This window comes from Lipotes vexillifer, unplaced genomic scaffold (assembly GCF_000442215.2).
Source record: "Lipotes vexillifer unplaced genomic scaffold, Lipotes_vexillifer_v1.1 scaffold1047, whole genome shotgun sequence".
NCBI lineage: Eukaryota > Metazoa > Chordata > Mammalia > Artiodactyla > Lipotidae > Lipotes > Lipotes vexillifer.
Window position 1 is genome coordinate 646,565 of NW_006771990.1, and position 14,396 is coordinate 660,960.

The 14,396-nt window shown below is 37.9% G+C and overlaps 1 protein-coding gene across 3 annotated transcripts in view; it reads right to left on the reverse strand.

Annotated features, from left to right (window-relative positions):
* The window catches only part of LOC103080445 (catenin alpha-2), a 273,579-nt gene that overhangs the window by 248,090 nt on the left and 11,093 nt on the right, over nt 1–14,396 (reverse strand). The gene's annotated exons all lie outside the window — the stretch shown is intronic.

The window sequence follows — 14,396 nt, forward strand, 5'->3', positions numbered from 1 at the left end:
CTTGGCTCTCTTCCAGGACAGAGACCCTCATGAAGGAGAAAGTACTGGGAGTGAAATCAAAATTGAACTGGATGGGGACAACAGAGATAAAAGAAAGGGAAAGTCCAGGTAAAGTGGGGGCAATTGTCAGAGCCAGGCTATCTCACCAGTCAAGCCACTGTGTTGTATTTTTTAATCTTAAAATTTTTATTTTGGTAAAATATATATAGCATAAAGTTTTCCATTTTAACCATTTTTAAGTGTACAATTCAGTGTCATTAATTAGCTTCACAATGTTGTGCAACCAACACCACCATATAGTTCCAAAATATTTCCATCACCCCAAATAGAAATTGTATAAACATTAAGCAAAAATTCCCCATGCTTCCCTCCTCCCAGCCCCTGATAAATCTACTCTCTGTCTCTATGAATCTGCCTATTCTAGAACTTTCATATAAGTGAAATCATACAGTATTTGTCATTTTGTGTCTAAGCCATTGTACTTTTAAATGTTACACAAAAGTAACAGGAGTGAGAACTCTGTGAAGCTAGAAGACCCATTTGCTCTTCTAGCCTCTGTCTAAACCTTCAGGAAGATTGAGTTCACATAAAAATGAGCAACTTGAAATTATCAAGGTCAAAACTCACAAAAATTATTATAAGAAAAATATATCATCTCTACACAAACTAAAAGCATGCCAGAAAAATATGCCTGTAAAACAAATTAAAACTGTAATCTACTATTTCAAACATATTAAAATACACTAAAAATGATGCAAGATATGAAAGAACATAAATTAGGAAAAGAAGAAATTATAGGATGAAGTCATGAAACTCAGAAAAGAATTATAAATGAAAGAAAAATCATTTGAAGACTAAACAAGAATGAATAAACACAATAGCAAATGCCTCAAGAGAAATAAAAAGATAAAACAAGGAAAAATTTTTACCCAAAATAAATTTTTGCAAAAGAGATTTAAAAAAATTTGAGAAAAAGTGACAAATATTGGAGATAGGCAAAGAAAATTCAATTTATGGCTACTAGAGGTCCCTAAAGAAGAAAATCAAAGCAAGAAAACAGAAAGAATACTAAGAACTAAAATTCATGAAAGTTTTTCTCAATATATATATATAAAATTTTCAATTAAGGTTATTATATAAATATAATCACTTACATATTTATTTTATATAATTATTAAAAAATATATAAATTATATTCTTTATACATTCAATGTAGAAATATATATTCTATATAGAAATATATATTATATATATATAAACTATTTTCTGAAAAAGCATATCATGTACTTGAGAAGAGTGACCTCTACTATCAACCAAGAAAACTGGATTCTAAAGGAAAAAGGGGCAAATCCTTATATACTTAGGCAAATAGACCATGTGACTTATAAAGGAAAGAAAATCAGATGATGACCAGACTTTTCAACATCAAAGTTTTTGCCAGAAGAAAATGAAATACTATATTTAAGATACTCAAGGGAAGAAAATATGAGCTAAGAATTTTATAACCCCCAAAACTGACTTTCAAGGATATAAACCACAGACCAAATTTGATCAACATGCAAGAACTCAGAAAATATTGTTGCTATGAGACTTAGGGAATCTGTTAGAGAACGAACCTTACCTGGCAAAATAACTAGAAAAACATCAACATAATATCTAGAAAAACATAACATAAGTACTGGCAGTGAGCATTCAGTATATACATGTTTATAGAACTAAGAATATAGGGTAGTCAAATGGGAGAGAATATAATATAAAATGGATGTATGCTCTGGCAATGAAGAGGTAAAAATGAAAAGAGAAAGGGAATAGGATCTTTTTTGTGAAAAGATTTTAACTATCTTATGTAATTTTAATTATAATGGTACTATAAAGTTTGCTATTCTAACACTATTGTGTTTCAAGGTAAAATAAAGCAAACAGTTATGAAAGTTTATTTCTCATCTCCTGTGTTCTTGCTAACAAGAAGTGTTGGTGTGGAAGAAAGATGATGTAATATAGAAGAGGTTAAGGAAAAACCCTATAATCCTAGATCTGAAGTAGAAATATCAGTATGAACACATGAGATTTTAAAGTGAAAACACACACACACACACACACACACAAACATACACATACAATTTCCAAGTTCTGTCCAATGAAAAGGTCTAAGAACAATGGCCAGCCCAGTAGCAATGAACATCTTGAAATACAATTTTCCCCTAAACCAAACTAGGACTTCTTAGAGAAATGGTTGATTCCAATTTCTTTGAGGCTAGAAATATACAAATAGCCTGAAATATCTTATTATACCAGACAGCAAAGAGAGATCAAAGACTACTAGGGTCATGTAAAAATAACTCAGGAGGCTCCCACTTGGCCAAAGACTAGACAATTTAAACGTCACAAAGAATAAAAATTCCAGTGGCTTGAAACCCATCAAATATGTTTAAATGAGTTTATAATGACTAAAAAATAATAATAATTAATTGGTCACCTTCAGAGGATGACAAAGAACCAATTCATTTATCTTGGAAGAATCAAGAATACATCTTGCCTTTCCTACATGAACTGAAATTCTTTGTAAAGAGGAAAATGTCTATAAATTTAGTCCACTTAATAAATGAAGACAAAAGGATAGAATACCACCATTTTGCAACCTTTAATGAATTAAGACATCAGACAATGAACAATAGTGGTTGAAAACATCACAAAAAATATACAACAATTTAAGAATTGTGAATCACTATACTGTATACCTGTAACATATAATATTGTATATCAACTATACTTCAATTTAAAAAAGAGAGAGAGAACCAGACATTATATGCCTTCTGATGAAACAGCACAATCCCAAGTATGGTGATGCCAAAGGGATCAAACTTGAACATGGTAGAAGCTCTGGATCCCCTTGGTGATTTACACAAAATATAGAAGACAGAATAACATATGGGACTGCATCACACATATCTATTCAGCTAAATGCAGACTCTGGAAACCTTACAGTACAAACCATCCGGGTTCCCCAACAGATAGATTATAAGCAAAAGAAAGGGATGGAAGGGGATGCAACAGATTAAGAGACTAAAAAATAAATCCCAAAATGTGGGCAAACCTAAACTATATCATCTGAAGATGCATATCAGAGTGATAAAAACACAAAGGAATGCAAGGAAGAGAGCATTCTCAAAGTCAGGATAATGTTGCTTTTTGAGGGAGGCAGGAAATATAAAAGGAGTTTCTACAGAGGCTGGCAAAGTCTATTTCTTGACCTGGGTAGTGGTTACAGAGTGTTTGCATAATGATAATGCTTATTGTGTGTGGATTTCTATATCTATGCTTTATTTTATAATTAAAAATGTCAAAGAAAAGGAACATTTCTCATGCACACTTCTCCAATTTTATCTAGATGGAATACAGACATGACCCCAAGGTGACCTGGGAAGCCATGAATTGAAGATGGTGTACAACCCCTGTTCCCCCCAATCAACCTACACCTGAATACATGGAGGAGAGCTTCCCAGTGCTCTGTCACTGGCCCAGTATTGTTACGTGATTAAGAATGCAATTCTATTTTGTTGGAGCTGTTGCACATTTTGAAGTTTATTAGCTATAGTAGTTGGTCTGTTCTAACGTAACTAGAACATGTTGAAACAGATCTCTTTTGTTTCCTGCCAATTCTGTCTTCTTTCAGGCTACCTTTCCTTCCCTTGATTCTTCCTATTTAAAAGGTGGGCCCCAGGCCAGTATCATTGCCATTTCCTGGGAGTTTGTTACAAAAGCAAGCCTCAAGCCCATCCCAGGCCTCCATTTCAATCAGAATCTTCATTTTAATAAAAAGCCTAGGTGATTCCTATGCACAATAAAGTTTGAAGAGCACCACCCTAGAAGACCGATGGTATCAGTTAAGTTCTTAGTTGCAAGCATTAGAAACTGATTTTGGAAGGTTTAAGCAGAAAAGCTCTCCTGTTAGTTGAAAGAAAGAACAGAATTCAAAAATTTTAGGACAGGGTTTCTCTGGTGGCACAGTGGTTAAGAATCCACCTGCCAGTGCAGGGGACAAGGGCTCGAGCCCTGGTCTGGGAAGATCCCATATGTCACGGAGCAACTAAATCCATGTGCCACAACTACTGAGCCTGTGCTCTAGAGCCTGCGAGCCACAACTACTGAGCTCACACACCACAACTACTGAATTCCATGTACCTAGAGTCCGTGCAACACAACAAGAGAAGCCAGCACAATGAGAAGTCCGTGCACCACAACGAAGAGTAGCCCCCGCTCGCCGCAACTAGAGAAAGCCCACGTGCAGCAACCAAGACCCAACACAGCCAAAAATAAAATTAAAAAATAAATAAATTTATTGAATAAAACTGATAGGACACTGTGTCTTTATGTCATTAGCTTCTGATGCAAAGTCTTAGGCAAATGAAACTGATTTTTATCTGAGTGAAATACAGACCCAAACTCTGGATCATGTGTAAACATCTAGTTGCAAGGGTGAAGGAGGAAGGTGTTGGGAGGAAAGCACTTTGTAAAAACAAGTGTTCTGGCCATTTTAGCTTCTTATATACCCAAATTCATATAATGAGGAATTCCCCAAACATAGGAAAGGAATTCAGATGCTGACTCAAAACCAAAAAATGGCTAATAAAGAATAGATCTGGTAGAATAATAATTCAGGTACTCAAGCATGGGTGGAAGGTGGAAAAAATAAATACATTTATAGGAAAAAATTAAAGGTGAAGGGTTGTCTGTAAGGAACAATATCAGAAACTATGGTCTGGGACAGGAATGGCAAGTATACTACCACATTTCCTTTCTATGCCTACACCAGACATGACTAATCAGTCACAGTGTTCTTTTATTCTGAGCTCAAATACCATTTCATAATCCTTCTTAGGACAGTGTTCCAGATACCTAATGCCAATAAATCCTATTTCTTCTGCAGAAGGAAAGCTTCCTTTCTTTGCTGAATCTTACCTGCAATTTAAGTGTTTTTGCATGCCAACCTTTAGGTGGAATTGTCTCCAAGCATCTGACAATCCAGTGCCATCTTGATTTTCAGAAATAAAAGTTAACACCCAAATCTAGGCTGGGCTCATGATATTTAACAAATGGCTGATTGTTTTAACATGTCTTGTCATTTAGACAGATGTTTAGAAAAATCTTGTTAAGAATAATAGTATTCACTTCACTACAATGATGTAAGATACACCAATCAAGGTCATATTCAGGGTAGAGGGTGATTTTAAATGGGCTCAAAACTTTGAACCTTAAATCTTTCCATGGATACAGCTGCTCTGGGCTCTTCACAATCACTGACATATTTTACCATATTTCCTTAAGCTTTGGGGTGTAATTGTTATTAAAAATGAAATATCAAAACAACAAAGTGTCTGGGCCAGGAGCCATCTAGCCTAGGGGCTTGACAAGAATTAAGCCTCATTAAGTCAGGCAAATTTTAGCCAGTCTGAAGGTCAATTAAGGTAATCAGTCAGTGCAGTAATCCACCCAAAACCACTTGAATAAGCTAAGGTGCTGCCAATGCACACAGTGCACTGGTAATGACAGCACTGCTCACAGTTTGGGATGGGGGTGGGGGCAGCTGTGGGGGGAGCAGAGGCATATCTATGAAGCTTGTGCAAGAGCACTTAGAGAATAATCACTTTTTTTCCCTTTATTTTGTTTTCTTTATGAGAAACACATAAAATCCTTTGGTCATTCTATTCATTTTCCTGATGGCACGATCTTCTGTGAAGCAAAATCATTTTAATTGGGATACTAGCTTCTCTCCTTAATGAAACCAGTTACTTCTTTAAAAAAAAAGAAAAAAGAAGAAGAACAGTTCATCAGGCTTCATGCTTTTCTCCATATACCCCTCTCCCCAGTTCAGGCCCTACTGAATCAATTCAAAGCACAACTGTCATCATTAGAAACACCAAGGTGCATGGCCCTAAATAACAAACACATGATGGTTTAGTTTAGTCAGATAAACAGTCCATGCCCTCTAGATTTCTCCTCTAGGAGTGCTGATGCAGTCAAGATAACAGTTGATACATATCTTGCTGATGGATTAAAAAGCACTGAGTTGATAACTGTAGTAGATTTGTTATATGAATGGCCCCATTCTTCACCCTCCTCTACTCAAGCCCATTGCCATGTAACTCTGTATTGTCTGCCTTCTCTGGCTCTGGGCTGGGCCATGTGGCATGGTTAGGGTCAATGGATGTTGACCATTATGATGCATGCAGGGGTGACTTTGCTTGGTCTAGTGGACTTGCTTGGTTTAGTTAGTCTGCCATTCTCATGAGTAGGACATGCCTAAGCTAGACTGCTTGTCTCAGGAGAAGGGAGACAAACATGTGGAATATAACTAAGTCACCTCAGTCATTCCCATCAAGACCATCTTAGGTCAGTGAAGAAGCCTTCACTGTAAGCCTTCTCATACACATGAGAAGGCTTGACTAAGGTGACCACCCTAGACTACTGAGCAACAAATGCTATTTCTGCATGCCATTGAGATATTATACTGCACTATTGTGACAATAGATGACTGATAATATACATATTAAACTAGAATAAGTTTTTGTGGTCACTGAACCATTTGGGGGGGGGGAGACACCATCAAAATAAATTTCTGATCAATCAGTTGACTGGTTGGTGGCATTCTAACTCAGTTCTTTGGCCAAAAGAGCTGTATTAACAGTAGTCTGCTCTACATGTACAACTATAAGCTCTGGGCTATGCTTAAAAACATCACAGCTGCAATTTCTTATTTTTATAGATTTAACAAATTATTTAGTTTGAAATTGTACTGAAAAGACAAGTCTTGGGGACTAGGACAGGGAAGGGTTGGTCAGGGATCATCCTGAAGAATAGCAGCAGGTACTTGGCTCCTTCTGCTGGCTCCATTTTCTGTCCCAGTATGCACAGCATTGTACCAAAGTCCCCTTCTTACTCCACAGTAGGCAAGGGCAATTGCTTTCATGGGAAGAGAGAATGAAATATTCCCTTAGGATCCCAGGCAGTGCTGGGTCATCATGGATCTCCAGATGGCCTCAATCCAGCATGTACAAGCAGCTCTCCTTAGTGCTGGTAAAAATGTTAGCAGAACATGGAGCCCATAATCGCTTGAGGCAATACAAGGAAGCAAAAGAGAGATTGGTGGAATGGAGGGTGAACGCAGAAGGCAGAAGCAGATTGCAGCAGTGGGCCATGGAGAAAAGGTGGCAAAAAGGGGAGCAGGAAAGGATTGGGGAAAATTAGTATGTCATATTAGCAGCCTTTAATGCTTATTTTGTGTCAGACACTGTTCTAAATGCTTGGAATGAGTCGGTTATTTCTCTGACAAGACCTGGGTACTATTTTCTCCATTTTATAGGTGAGGAAACTGAGGCAATTGAATGTTACTTGTCCACATTCACATGGCTGATAAGTGGCAGTGGCAGGATTTTTTTTTTTTTAACATCTTTAGTGGAGTATAATTGCTTTACAATGGTATGTTAGTTTCAGCTTCACAACAAAATGAATCAGTTATATATATACATATGTTCCCATATCTCTTCCCGCTTGTGTCTCCCTCCCTCCCACCCTCCCTATCCCACCCCTCCAGGCCGTCACAAAGCACCGAGCTGATCTCCCTGTGCTATGTGGCTGCTTCCCACTAGCTATCTACCTTACTTTTGGTAGTGTATATATGTCCATGCCTCTCTCTCGCTTTGTCACAGTTTACCCTTCCCCCTCCCCATATCCTCAAGTCCATACTCCAGTAAGTCTGTGTCTTTATTCCTGTTTTACCCCTAGGTTCTTCATGACATTTTTTTTTTCTTAAATTCCATATATATGTGTTAGCATACAGTATTTGTCTCTCTCTTTCTTACTTCACTCTGTATGACAGACTCTAGGGCTATCCACCTCATTACAAATAGCTCAATTTCATTTCTTTTTATGGCTGAGTAATATTCCATTGTATATATGTGAATGGCAGGATTTGAACCCAGGCTGGCCCCAGAGTTCACGCTCTGAACTAGTAGTATACACAACCTCTCCTTTGTGTAAATTTTTCAAGCTTTGCATACATTATTGACTGAAAGCAAAGGTATATAGATACTGATGGGGCATAAAATTCCAGGAACATACGTGATCCAGCTTTCTGGATGATGAGTGAAGTGCATGAAGAATTCTAGAAAACTCCCCCAGGATAATAAAAGAAAAATAAAAGAAAACCCCAGTAGAGAGGATGGGAAACAGACCCAGGGGCAGATGGATACCCCAAGAGGGAGTAAGTTGTCCCTCCAGAGGAAGAAGTGATGCTCAGTCCTAATGAATTCCCATTCCAGGAGCTGAAAGGGACCTCCTGTATACTCACTATGAGACTCTGTGACTTCCTGGGGCTTTATGAGTCTGTAAAGAAAAAAAAAATGGAGGACTCATGGGTCAAGATATGTCTACTGCAAAAGCATGTCCATGGGTCATACTTGCTTTTGTGTAACTATCTTATTAAAACTTTTTGGTCAAGGTGTTTTTTTTTTTGTTTTGGGTTTTTTTTTTTTTGTGGTATGCTGGCCTCTCACTGCTGTGGCCTCTCCCGTTGCAGAGCACAGGCTCTGGACGTGCAGGCTCAGCGGCCATGGCTCACGGGCTCACGGGCTCACGGGCTCAGCCGCTCTGTGGCATTTGGGATCCTCCCGGACCGGGGCACGAACCCATGTGCCGTGCATCAGCAGGCAGACTTTCAACCACTGAACCACCAGGGAAGCCCTGTCAAAGTGTTTTAAAACAGTAAATTGTCAGATTCTCAACAAAGGCTCAAGTCAACAGAAGTGAGAGTCCTCCCAGAAATGATTGGGATCCACTTCCCCTGCTTTCAGATGGTAATTATAGTATGTATGAAAATCTATAAGCCAGGTGGTGACAGAGGTTAGAAGGGATTTGCATTATTATAGAGATATCTTTGAAAGGTGCAGATGAAGGTTAGTACTGTGACAATCTAGCATTCTAGTTTTTTTCTCATTCTTAAGAGTTTTAGGATCAAATCATATTCATCCTAAATATATCTATCTATTACATAGTCCATGAGCAAAGGCACATCCAAAACTGAGAGCCAGAGTCCTAAGCAGCCAGGACCAGGGACACCTTGAACTTGGTATCATCCAGCAAGTGCAAGGACTCATAAATACTGCCTTCATTAGCTCATGAGCCCTGTGATTTGTGTCTCTGATGAATAGGGGCACAACTTTTTGACCCCTCCAGTAAACAGGCAATGTAATTCCTCTGTAAATTGACTATTAGAATGGTTTAAATGCCCTTGCCTACAAGCTGAAAGGCATAGTTAACCCTTTTTACATAAGCTGGAAGACCAAAATTTAGCTATCAATCAACCAGGGCAGAAAGGAATGACTTGACAAAATCATTCGTTAAGTCTGACAGGAGTCAAGAACACAAGGCTTTCTTCCAACTATTTAAATGTATGTGTGACAAGGGAATATTAATTGCCTAAGACAAGACATTTAAAGGTATTAGCTCAGCACTACCAGTCTATTTTACCCAATTAGGGCTATTCATCAATGTAAACAACTACATTTTCTTCAGCAAACCAAAAGAAATACAGTTGATGGATCACAACTATTCTAACAATTCACTTTCTTATTTCATAAGAGGGCAGAGTGATTAAAGGATAAAGTTTAACTCACAAACTCAAGAAGAAGAATAAACTGTCTCAAAAATGACCAAAATGGTCTGCCAAGGGGGTGGGACATGAGGAAGGTATAATGTGTACTGAGCCACTTTCAAATAGGTACTGCAAAAGTGTTTTGCACAAAGTTTAAAAAGCTGCAACCATTTGATGAATACGAAACAGTTCTCTGAAAAAGACAGTTCAAGAAAAAAATGGCTCTCCCCAGCCAACAATAATAAGAGAAGCTTAAACTTGGATGAGACTTTGAAGGCTGTATGCTCAATTTTAATCTAACCAATGAAAGGACATCTCTGCAAATCTTTTTAATGGGTAGACATTCATTCTTTCTCTAATTTCAGTTTTATTGAGATAAAATTGAGATTAAAATAAAATTGTAAGATATTTAAAGAGTACATCGTGGTGGTTTGATATACATATACATTGTGAAAGAATTCCTCCCATCTAGTTAATTAACATATCCATCACCTCACATACCTTTTTTTTTTTTTTTTTGGTCAGAACTTTAAGTTCTACTCTCTTAGAAAATTTCAATTTTACAGTACAGTGTTATTAACTATAGTCACTTTATTATTTACTTGAGACTCTCAGACCTTATTCATCTCATAGGTTAAAGTTTGTACCTGTTTACCAACCTCTCTCCATTCTCCCATCCTCCAGCCCCTTGCAGCCACTTTTCTATTTTCCACATTTACGACTTTGACTTTTTTCTTTAAGATTCCACATATCAGTGATACCATGCAGTATTTGTCTTTCTCAGTTTGGCTTATGTCACTTAGCATAATGCCCTCAAGGCTCATTTATATTGTCACAAATGGCAGAATTTCCTTCTTTTTCATGGCTGAGTAATATTCCATTGTGTGTGTGTGTGTGTGTGTGTGTGTGTGTGTGTGTTTTATGTATATCTCACACCTTCTTTATCCATTCATCTGTTGATGGACACTTAGATTGCTTCCATATCTTGACTATTGTCAATAATGTTGCATGGACATGGGAGTTCAGATATTTCTTTGATATTCTGTTCTCATTTCTTTTGGATATATATCCAGAAGTAGAGGAGCAGATCATATGATAGTTCTATTTTTACCTTTTTGAGGAATCTCCATACTGTTTTCCACAGTGGTTGCACCAAATTATACTCCCACCAACAGTGCACAAGGGTTCTCTTTCCTCCATTTCCTCACCAACACTTGTTATCTCTGGCCTTCATAACAGGTATGAGATGATATCTCATTGTGGTTTCGATTTGCATTCCCCTGATGATTAGTTATGTTGAGCATGTACCTATTGGCCATTTGTATGTCTCTTTGGAGAAATGACTATTTGGGTTCTCTGTCCATTTTTAATGGGATTGTTTCTTTCCCTGCTGTTGAGTTGTATGAGTTCCTTGGATATTTTGGATATTAACCCCTTAACATATATATGATTTGCAAATATTTTCTTCCATTCCATAAGTTTCCTTTTCATTTTGTTGATGGTTTCCTTTGCTGTACAGAAGGTTTTAGTTTGATGTAGTCCATTTGTTTTTGATTGTTTGTTTGTTTGTTTTTGCTTCTGTTGCCTTTGCTTTTGGTGTCAAATCCAAAAACTCATTGCAAAGACCACTTCCGAGGAGCTTATCCCCTATGTTTTCTTCTAGGAATTTTATGGTTTCAGGTCTTATGTTCAAGTCTTTAATCAATTTTGAGTTGATTTTTGTATATGGTGTAAGACAGAAGTCCCATTTTATTCTTCTGTATGTGGATATCCAGTTTTCCTAACTATTTATTGAAGAAACTACCCTTTCCCCATCATACATTCTTGATTCTAGTTGTTCATTCTTGTAAAGGTAATAAAGGCCCCTTAATAGTCTGTCTTCAGTTGTGCATTTCAATATCTTTTTCTGATCTCACGGGGGAAAAAAAAGATCCATAAAGAAAAATCTACACAAATGCCACATTAGTATTAAAGAGATTTAAATGTTAGACCAAAGAAAACAAATAAGAGTAAATGCACAAAAATAAAATGGGGTAGGTAGTAATGCAATTAGCTCAAAGGAGGTAGGGACCTTATTATAAGAGTAGTAAGAAATTCACAGAGAGGAAAAAATATGCTTTATCTCTTTCTTTATTCCACTGCCTCTACTCAGTAATTGGTGTTCACTCATTCATTCCTTCTACTAGCATTTAAAGAGTTCCGGGTGTACCAAGCACTAAGTTTGACCAGGGACACAAAGAAAAATAAGACAAATCATCTACTCTCACTCACTGCTAAAAATTCCTCTGTTACCTCAATTCCCAATTACTAATAAAGCTACAGTGATTAACTTAACCACATATTCTTGACTGGCCTCATAAACGCTGCTTAGAGGCAAGCATGAGCTCTTCCTATTCAGTGTATTGGAGGCTGGCCTGGGGAACACCCTAAAAGAGTACAAATTTGTTAATTTCCTTCATAGCACATTACTAAAGACTTTTTCTCACTTAGAAAGGTTCTCCCAGGATTCCTCCACCTCTCCATCATAACAGACATACTTTCAAATATGCAGTTTGTTAGCCTGGAAGGTTTGGTATTTCAAAAGGGTGGAATTTTAGGTAGCATAGGTGAAGGTGGAAAGATATTTCTAGTATAACACCTTGTTCAGAGCCCTTAACCCACACTGAAAAGCAGACCGATTATTCTGTGTATTTGGAAGTTCTACTCAGTTTCCGGCTGCTTATTGCCCTTAATATTAATCCTGTGCATGTTCACTTTTATAGCTTGAAGAGAAATTTCCTAGACATTGTTTCATTTGACTTTATTTACAATGTCATGATAAGGGTGACAGATGTGGTTTGCAGGGCGAGCATCATTTTCTTTGTTACATCCTGATAGACGAGGCAAGGGAGGGTCCACTAGTTACACATAGAAAATATCAGTCAGGTCTTCTGGTTCCAAGAATAGTGCTATTTTACTTAAGGTCTGTGTGTTTATGAATCTGGCTGTTCAAATTCACAAATCCCAATTGGACAAAAATGATCTTTTTTTCCATCCTTCACTCCCACACCTAGTCAACCATTTACCCCCAGCACTATATCCCCTCAGGCATTGCTTACCACAAAGGAGGATCTAAGTTTAGATAGCTGGATATTTCATTCTGAGTATTTATTATCTGCCATTGATTAACTGGTATTGAATGGGCATAAGCTGCTTGAATCCAATGTGAGAGAGTCAAGAGTTGTATCAGATAAGTTAACTCTAGCAAGGACTCTTAGGAATTTTATGAAATATTGCTCAAAGAAAGATTTGATGCCCCCTGCACCAACTGCATTGGCAATTGAGAGAGATAATCATTGAATGGATAGTTTTATAGAAGGCTAACAATAGAAGCCTATAAAAAGTATATTAAGAGCAAGATACAGAGGAGAACAACTCTCTAAAACAATATTTCTTTCTAGTGGGGTCAGTTCTATACATCTGCCACAGTGTGGCAGGATTTGTACCAGATAGAATCATCTGGCCCCATACTTCCATATTTCTGGCCATTCCACATTACAACACTAGTCCTGTGGGTCTCAGAAGAATCCCCAATGTAAATACAAGAGCCTCTGGGAGGATCCCACCCAAAACTTACCAGTTCCCACTCCAGGTATCAGATGAGTGACACTTCAGTTCACTTGAGCAGGATGGGAAACTTGGGAGGATAAGATGCTGTTGGGTAAGGGAGGATGGATGATGGGCACTTACTGTTGGTACATATGTCACTTGTAAATGAACCTCTAAAACTTCTGACCATTTGTGGTCATCAAAGAGCCCATCACATTTTCTAAAAGAGCAAGCCTTTCACCCATGCTCCCCTGCTCTAATGCAGTTATAGATAATCGTGTACCTCTGAGCTAACTTCTCTCTCCCAAGCTCTGCCACTGTACGCTATACTTCTTCACTTCCTGTCTTTAACTATTGCACAGCGTTTCCAACAGCTGCTGAATTTTTCCCTAGAGGGGCTTCATTTCAGACAGAGCCCTAATGATTACTCCACATTTCTAAGTTTGCGGAAATCCTACAACATGACTGATGCTATCACTGTTTAAGGGAAAGGCAGGAGACAGTCAGACTTCAGGTCTTTCAGTTTTTCAGGACATCTGGACTCTTACACCATATTTATTTCATCTCAAGCAGACTCTTATTTCTAGAGCATGGGTTGCCCTACTTTTCCTATAAAAGGCCAGACAATATATAATTTAGTCTTTGCAGCCAGTTGGTCTCTACCACAACTACTCAACTCTGCCATTATAGAACAAAAACTGACAATACAACTTCTTTACCTAAACAGGCAGAAGGCCAGACTTGGGCCACAGGTTTGCAGGCACCTGTTTTATGTGGTTTCATCCGTGGATTTTAAGTCTTGCAACCTTATCACTCTGTCCATGTCACTCTGTTGCTTCACTAGTACTGCAAATCCCTGGCTATTTCAAGCTCCATTCACCCACTCTTTACTTAGAACTGAGCATCTGCAGTACCCAGCAGTTACCTGCTTAAGAAGAGAAATAAGGAGGCTAGAAATGGCCTCAAGAGTCCCCAAGGGGCCAGTCTGACTGCTTTACTTGACCAAGTTGACTTTTATTCTCTTTGCCTCACTCTCTGCTAGAAAACATAGGTTATTTCAATGGTGTCTAAGCAATTCCATTTCTAGCAGACACTTTGAGGCAAAGAACAGAGGAATGGTTAGCTGTAAAAGCAGGAGTTGTTGACTTTTCCTAAAAAT